We start from the raw sequence: 9,569 nt of genomic DNA on the forward strand, positions 1-9,569 counted from the left end.
GCTCAAAATGGAAAAAAGGTCAGAAGCCACCCATGAATTGGACAAAAACAACTCATTTTCCACTGAAAACAATTTTTTCTGTTGAAAATAAGAAAAACAGACTAGTTTTACTTGCGATTCTTAAAAATTGCCACTGAAAAAATAGTTTAAAGTATTGTAATTTCAGGAAATTTTTGCTCAATATTCTAAATTAGGACAGAAGCTGCTCATAAAAAGAAACAAAATAATTATACTTGCAGATGCTATCAATTTAACCCATTTTTGTAGCCCTTACGTAATTTCCTAAATAAAAATATTAGAAAAAATACTTTTTGCACCTGCCATTTTAAAAAGTTCTGTAAAACAATAATTTTTACCTGCAATTTCAAGAAACTCTACCTACTATTCCAGATTGGGTAATTCTAACCACAGTAGGTAGGTAGGTACTTATATACCTACTACTGGTACATGTCTCTGACAGTATAAATGGGCATTCATATTTTGAAAATGGATTCAGCCTTGTAACTTCATTAGTAAAACGCAGAAGAAATCAGTAACACCACTAACAAAAGTCTAGTTCAAGATTTTTAGGAATAATATGATATTTGAACATGTTCATCATAATATACATATCAACCCTCAGGCAAGAACTCCAAGGAAGTTGAACTAATGCTCTGTCTTAGGTATCAAATTTGTTTTTGTCCTGTGCAATAAACAGCCATATCAAAATCACTGATAACATTACTGAGACATAGCAGCAAAGCTATGCCAGTTCCAGTTACCTGGCAACATAATTGGAACAGGCAGATTAATCTTTCTTTGATGTTTAGTTTTTTCCACTTAGGCTTAGTGCCAATGTAGTGGCAAAGCAGAGAGTTCTTTAGACTTTTCCTCAAGTTCAATTTTGAATCCTATAAGTAAACCTGCACTATCATACATAAGATGTTGGTTTTAATCTTGAGTAGATGAGAAAATTAAAAATGAACAAATTCTAAATATCTCTGGTGTGTCACTATGCATTACTGTAATCAAGTGAAAATTATTTCTTGATTACAACTCAAATTTCTATCCTTTCTGAGAAGGAAAGAAAGAAAATTTTGGGTTGCACTTGCAAGGCAAGAACTTGACTGCTCTACAGCCACAACTCAAAGCCCATGCCATGACACTGTGTTACTACTTACTAGCCAACTATATTAAGCTGTCTCTGACTCTAAGCTACAGTGTGGAATTCTGGATAGATAATATATTCTCACATTTATTCAACAAAATGTATCAAATAGCCTACCACATTACACCTTCCACCACAATGACTAGTGATACACTGAGCTAATCAGAAACTGCCATTATTCTGATAATTTGCGATTTACCAACAGCATGTGGATCACTGGGATGGCAGTGCCTTCCTTAAATAAATTCACTAGTTGTTTATGAGTAACTGACCAATTTTTGCAATGAATATGTTCCAAAATAAAAAAACTACATCAATTATTGCAGAAAATTTCCACAATTTCAGTAATACCTACATAGTTTTTAAGACCATACAAAATGATGAGATAAACTTCAATTCTTTCATGGCATATGGCACATTGTAATGGCAGTGAACATATGATGAATGAAAATGTCCCACTCCCTGTTTAGGTAATGTCAAATTCAATTTCACAATAAATAGATTTGATCCACATTGAGATTTACATATATGATGGACATTTTTTTACAAATTTAACACCTCTTTATATGCATCAAGATAAGAATTTTTTCATATTTTTGCTTGAACTTGTTGATATTTTTCAACTAATCTCACTTCAGGTTCTGAATGATTTTGTCTCCCATTGTGAGCTTTTGAATGTCTCACATCTTTTAGAAATGTTGGTTGTTTATAAGCGGCAATTATTTTATTTTTATTAACCAAAGAGCGTTTAATAATGTGACGTGGTGTATCAAGATTTAATAACGGTGATGCTTCCAGAATTTCAATCCCAAAAATTTTTGTCCAAGTACGGTATTCAGAATTCATAATTAGATACATTAAAAAAATATAGAGATAATTAATTTTAAAGATAAATAAAAACAATGCCAAAATTGATGATCAGTTTTTAATATCAGAAACATGATTTAAAACGGTTTCTCAATTTATAGGACCAGCCCTTAAAGAAGTAATCAAGAGGTGTTTTATGATTTTAATGTTTGCCATTGCTTCTCTATCCACCAACATGCAAGATGGTCTACAGAAGCATTAAGGAAAGTTACCAGTCAAACACATCAAAGGAAACTTGGTAACCTTGGCATCCACAACAAAATTTGTCCTATTGACCCAGATAAGGTGGTTTTCAACTAGGTATAGTTCGTTCAACTTGGAACCCCATATAAAATTCCTGCAGGCTTTTGGCCTTGATTTTTGTTTGCCAATTTTTAAGTTTGACTTTTATAAATTTTTTTTAGCCTTTGAAAGACTAGCTCTCAGCATAAAGAATGTTTCTACTCCTAACCACCCTGAGTTTCTTGGGAACTTACAGAGCTTAACCTACCGTCATTTTTACGGCTTCAAGTCATATAAGTATAAAATGTTTTCTTCTGTATTTCAGCCCAGTGACACTCTTTTATTGAAAAAATTAGCCAAAGATAAAGACTTGATCATTTGTAAACCTGACAAGGGCAAAGGCGTTGTTTTGGTTGATCGTAGTTGATATAACAGTAGCCTTACTGCACTCATCACTGATCCTTCTAAATTTGTTGAAATTACTGATCCAATCTCTAAAATTATTTTGAAAATTTAAGACAAAATCAATAGCCTTCTGCGAAAACTGAATAATTTGTCTGCCTCTTCTTCTGAAACTTACTCTAAACTTTACGCCTCTGGTTCATGCCCTGGGATTTTATATGGCTTACCTAAAATAAGTCTGATTTTGCCTCAAAGTTTCAATTCCGACCAATTTTTGCCGCATATAATACCCCTAATTTTAAACTGGCTAAGTTTTTAGTTTCTGTCTTAAACTGTCTTACAACTAACCAGTATACAGTAGACAATTCTTATACTTTTGTTGACTGCTTGAAAGATTTTACCTATGTTCATGACTTAACAATGGCCTCCTTTGACGTGGAAACTTTATTTACAAATATACCACTGTTTGAAAATATTGAAATCTGTCTAAATACTTTGTTTAAAGATATTCATGAAACTGTTAATGGTTTGAACCAAAATTTTATCAAATCCCTGCTGGAATTATCAGTTCTAAATTTGATTTTCATATTTGCTGGTAAATTTTACAGACAGATTGAGGGTTTGGGTATGGGTTTTCCCCTCGGTCCAACCTTTGCGAATATTTTTATGTTTTCACGAGGTTTCATGGCTGACCAATTGTCCTCCTGATTTTAAACCAATTTTTTATAACAGATATGTTGATGACACCTTTCTTATTTTCCAGCATCCCTCGCATGTAAAACTTTTCTTCAATTACCTAAACTTGCAACATAATTCTATTAAATTCACAATGGAACTTGAATCGAACAATAGTTTGTCCTTTCTAGACTGCAATATTACTGAATGTAATGGCCGTTTTCAAACATCTGTTTTCAGAAAATCAACTTCCACCAGCCTAAGCACCAGCTTCTTTAGTTTTTGTTCTTTTAGATTCAAGTTTAATGGGCTTCAAACACTATTACACCAAGGCTTTTGTATATGCTCAATTTTCCATGCCATGCATTCTGAATTGGAATTTTTGCGCAATGTCTTCTTGCTTAATGGATTTCCTTCTCGCATGGTGTTTACCCAGATTAAAGAAATTTATGTCTAAGCGATACAGTGAAGTTGTTCCAGAGCCTGATAATAGAAGAGTGGTTTACTGTTCTTTTCCATACTTTGGCCATGTGTCCAAAGTTATGTCAAGAAAATTAAAAGATTTGTTTATGAAATACTTTCTGGACATTAATCTTTGTATCTTACTGGTTAACAATTTCAAAATAGGTTTGTTTTTTAGGTACAAAGATATCCTCCCTTCTCACATGCAATTGTCTCTAGTTTATAAATTTAGTTGTGCACAATGTGCATCTGCGTACATCGGAATGATGGCACGCAACCTTTATACTAGGGTCGCTGAGCATAAAGGGAGGAGTTATAGGACTGGGCAGATACTATCGCGCCCTCCTCATTTGGCTGTGCACACTCATGCCAAACAGTGCAATGTTCCGGTGTCCAACACTGACTTTAAGGTTTTAGCTTATAGTTCAGGTGCTTCTGATCTGCGCATTTTGGAATCATTTTATATTTTCAAAGAGAAGCCTAGTTTAAATGCTGCCTACAGTTCTTATCCATTAGAAAATGTGAATAGATAGGTATTTCTTCATTATTCTGCCCTTTGCCTGTAAATTTAGGTTTTAACTTCTATTGTCATTTTTTTTTCTTATGACTCCAAACTTTATTAATTTTCTGACTGTGTTTGTGTTCTAGATTTATCAAACTGATGATGGAGCTGGTCTCCAAAATGTTTTCAATAGAGAAATGCTGATTTTTTGTGGAGTTTTCTAATTTACTTTTCTTTGCTTTTAAATTTCTAGTGGAGTTGAATTAGAATTATATTAATATTTTAACCTTCATGCAGAAGTGCAGATTTAATTACAATTTTAACAGCCTAAACATCCTGCAGGGTTCATTAACAGATATACTAACATCAAACAGGGGCAATAAGGGACGGTTTTGAGAGTTTCTTTGTTAATAACTTCTTACCATGAAACATTTCATAAACGAGTTTGGGCTCATTTAATAGGTCTTTGTGAGGGCTATTGTTTTGTCAGAGGGCAGCTCTGAAAAAATTCCATATGCTACTTGTAAGGTGCTAGAGGCAATATAAAATGCTCCTGAATTAATCTGGAAATGAGGTAATAAGGGACACTTGAAATAAAAGTCAATTTTAAATGTTTAAAATGTTTGAAGCATGAAGAGCAGACTCATCTATTACTAACAGTACTCTGAAGTCCTCCTCTTCCTTTGTAGATGATGTAAATGTAGTATTAATGACATTTTCTGTGATTTTTACTTCTTTTTCTTTATTGACATAATATTACCTTATCCATACATTACCATATTATTAATGTGATATTACTGTATCCATGGACATGCCATTGAGCATTGACAACAACTTTGTCCACTGCAAGCTTCATATCAGCAGTCATATAGCATTTCTTCTGCATCTGTAAGCTTACAGGACAGGGCTGGAAAAGTCCTATTTTTGTCTGAAATATCGCAGCTCTAATATCATATAATTTCAGTAGGTATGAAATCTTGCGGCTCAAATGTCATAAATTTTTGTTCGATTGAAAAATTGCAGTTTGCACTTTGCAAACATGTCATTTCATAAAATTTTCAACTTGCGCAATCCACATTGTTTTACCATTCCCGCCAAAATATCCTGCAGAAAAAACATAAACATCATAATGTAAATAAATCAACTAAACGTTTTGTTGAATATTGCGCATAGTTGCAGTCATGTCAAAGCAGTCAGACTGCATTAACACATGCTCAACTTACAGTAAAGAAAATTTTTATTGTTGCCATTTGACTGTTTTAGGGTAAAATTAGATATTTGGATTTTGGGGTAACATCACCACTAAGATGTGCATGGACTTTGTAAATAAGTTTGCGTCTCATAAATGGCTTTTCATGGCCAAGATATGGAATTCATGGCTTGGTGAAATGGAATCACGGCACGAAGAAATGGAATCACGGCTCGCAACTTCATAAAACCGCAGCTCGAAAAATTCAGTCATGGCTTGCCAAGTGGATATATTCCATGCCTGTTACAGGATGGCTTGTAATTTTGCACAATTTTATTCGAGTTGAGTGATTTCGCTCTAACAAAAAAAATTATAAAAAACCTAGGGTAAACGCCGTATATTCCGACACATTAAGGACACATCGAGAAATGAAAAACTATAAAAAAAACGTATGCATTACGTAAGTTCTGTTGCCTTCACATGACTCTCAAAACACTTCACTACGCATCAGCAACGATGAAACGTCACAAAATGTTGCCATATTTATTAAAAAGCCTTTAGAATGGAAACCTACCAAATCCCTATATTCCATCACTTTGACTACTAGTGTTTTTGCAGTATTTCGACACGCAAATGTATGACATCACCATTTCAACCATCAATGAACGCATGGAACTAAAACAAAGCTTAATATAAAGGAAAAGCTGGAGAGGTGACGGAATTACCTACGATGTCGGAATATACGGCGTTTACCCTACCTGAAACAGGAACTCAGGAAGGAATATTTTAGTGACAACCATCATATTTTTGGAAGAAATAAATCATAGTTTATGTTAATTACTTTTCATTCTTTATTGCCCAGTACATTTTATGCACAATTTTGTGATGAGTGATGCAGTAATTTTTTGTTAAGTGAAATTTTTTCATTAAACAAGGTAAATGTAATCAAAATTCTTTGTTGTTAATTGATTTTTTCATAGCTAAACTGGAGCCTTTGCTAACCAAGGTTCTAATGTAAATGCAATTTTAGGGGTGTCCCTTAACCCTTGTTAGTTATTACCCCAGGGGGGGGGTATGTCCCTTATTACCCTGTTTTGCGGAAATGGCTGCCACTTTTTCTTGGAATGAGATATGCAAATTCTGTTAGTCATGTCTTTAAGCCAACATAAGGGTATAATTTTTATGAAGTAAAATTTTTCAATATGACAAATATTTTTTCTGCTACAGACCTTAGCAGAGGTACCTAATTTTCCAAAATCTCACTTTTTACACTTTTTTTCAGGGATTTTTTAGAGGTAACAAATTCACAAATTTACTATGATTTCTCACCTTGCTTTATGTACATAGATACCGGTAGTAAAAATGTTAAACTTTACAACACTTTTTTTAGTTTTGCAATGTTTTTATCAGTTTAGCTGCTACAACAGTTCTAAAAAATGTTGGAGGACTGCCCCTTATTACCCCACGGGCCCACCCGTCTCTCATTACCCCGTTTGATGGTACGATGGTAGTTTGTCTGTTATCCCATTTTTTCCAATCAGGCGTGAGCCTCCGAGTGAGTTGGAACTTTCTGCAGATTTTGTTTTCCAGATTGCACAACGGGCGACAACGCTATCACGCCATTGAGGGAATTTGAGGCATTGACTCTTGCAAGTGTAAATTTAATCCCTACTATTTTTATCCTATCTACCTTAATTTACAATTTTTTGACTGAAAAGTGGAGGAGGTGGATCGAAAATGATATATGAACTAGAATTTTTTTAATTCCATCATGCGTGACGCACTGACGCTGCTGATGGTTAACTTTAACCCTTTACGCCCTGGTGTGACAAATTTGTCACACAGAAAAAAACATCGGTTTTCCAACAATTTCACGTTTTCTGTCATTTTTTCAAAAAATTCACATGAATAAAAAAAGTCTTAGATTTATTTTTTACATATGTGTACCAAGTTTCAAAGTTATCTGTCGGTAAGTAACCGAAATAAAATTTCCAATTTCCAAGATTTTGGTACCGTTGGATAGGTCAGAATGTCAGCTTTGAAGTGAGACTTAAAACCAAAAAAGTGAATTTTACGATTTTCATCCCAGAAATTCAGGGCGTAAAGGGTTAAGGCTTTTGCAAGCACTAACTGACTAAGCAGCAAGCTCAAGCTGAAGACATGGTCACCTGAAGTTCAGAAGTTGTGGCTGCAAACATCCGATTCCGACCGGCGCTATGATTTTTAGTAGAATAGTAAACTATAACTTCATAGGCTACGCTATAAAGCCTCTAGCAAAGCGTTCTTATACACGGAAAGGAATATAAACGAAGTGCGAGGCTGCAAGCCTGCGGTTTGGCAAAGCTGGCCTCAGTTCTCCGTCGGTCTCCGACATGCGCCCAGTCCTGCCAGTCCAGACTCCAGAGTCCACGTCCATCGTGCAGCTGGTCTAGTCAAAGACGTACGGCAAATCTTTTCCGCTTTATTCAGGACTAAATAAAGTCGAATTGGCATTGAACTATTAACATGCTACGGTAGGACTCATTGATTGACAGCCTAGGAGGTTTTCAAACATAACGGCATAGTTTAGAAAACACGAGTGCTTTCTTTAGTCCTAATTTACAAATAGTAGTTGTTGTATAATGGTTTGGTGGCGCTTCAGCTATTCGCGCCTATTTTGGCGGCGCAACCTATTTCGCGCCGGAGGTCAAAATGTAACATCGCCAGAAGGCGGAAGTTCTCAATTATTCAAAGTCTCAAATTATTCATCACCCATAAGGAGTGGAAGGTCTCAGTTGTCCAACCCGCTAAAGCTGGCTCGAGAGAAGCAGCGTTAGCATCTCAAAGAAACGAAATGACAAGGAGGGACAGGTGAAAAGCAACAGAAACTAAGACACTCGAACAATAGGTCGCTTACACGGGACGTCGGCCGCCCGCACGAGAGAGACAGAGAAGGGAAATGTAAGGAATCCTTCCTACATAACAACTTAACCCCACAACTGAGACCAAAATTCAGATACCGCGAGCTCAGCGGTAGGGCGCTTAGGAACAGGCACCCTAGGAGCGCGAAATCCCATAGTACAGTTCTGACGAGCATAGACACACATCAGAAGTCCCCCCAGAGGGGGAATTTACGAATAATACTTTTTTCATGCAAAAATACTAGGAGATATGGCAGAAATACTATGATCTCACACTTCCAGTTCTTTCTAAATTGCCAAATCCACAAGTAAGGGTTTCAAAAGTTATGATTGAAACAAACTAAATTAATGTCTTAACTTCAAAGTAACAGGATTGGATTACCGGTAGTGTGCAGGGGGTTCAATCTAAGCTTCCTGTGGCGTTTCTGGTCAAAACCGGTGGCTAGGTAGTTTAGGCTGTTCAGAACAGCAGGATTGTAGCTCTGAGTTACGGGATCAAAACCATAGCAACCGAAAGAATTCTACGAGGTCTAGAGTCGGCGACTGGCCAGATTGGGCCAGTTAAACGCTGAAAACTTCCCGCGCAAAACCTCAACTATCCATATTACAATGAACTCATCAAATTCTTCAAACACAAATATCAAGCTCTACATTAATCCGATGTGACTGTGAAATTCAATCAGTCAGATGAGACTATTTGCCCTAACAAAGGGTCAACTTCACCGACAGGACAACCTGCGCACGTTTTAATTAGAATAGAAGTGTCGGCACTCAAGAAATAGGCCCATGGCCTGTTGCCGATTCTTGTGCTTTTCGTCACTTAATTCACAAGGGATCCGGCCTTTGGAACCCGATCTTTCCATAACTGACGATTGATTGAGATAGCTGCTGGACTTATTGCCTGGTCCGTAATTTGCTAGGCATTTTAAGACTGAACATATGCTCCAGCATAGCTTCGTCTGGACTTATTGCCTGGTCCGTAATTTGCTAGGCATTTTAAGACTGAACATATGCTCTTGCATAGCTTCGTCTTGTCTGTTCTTGAAGGAGTTCATACTCGGAGCGTCAACGATGCTATCAGCAGGGACGCTGTTCCACATGTCGGTGACTCGAAGCGAGAAGAAATGTTGTCGCATGGATGTGTTACAACTCAGTTTTTTAGTATTGCTACAAATAAGCACCCATACCAGTTTACATCCCAAT

Source organism: Hyalella azteca, unplaced genomic scaffold, assembly GCF_000764305.2.
Source record: "Hyalella azteca isolate HAZT.00-mixed unplaced genomic scaffold, Hazt_2.0.2 contig3147, whole genome shotgun sequence".
Taxonomy (NCBI): domain Eukaryota; kingdom Metazoa; phylum Arthropoda; class Malacostraca; order Amphipoda; family Hyalellidae; genus Hyalella; species Hyalella azteca.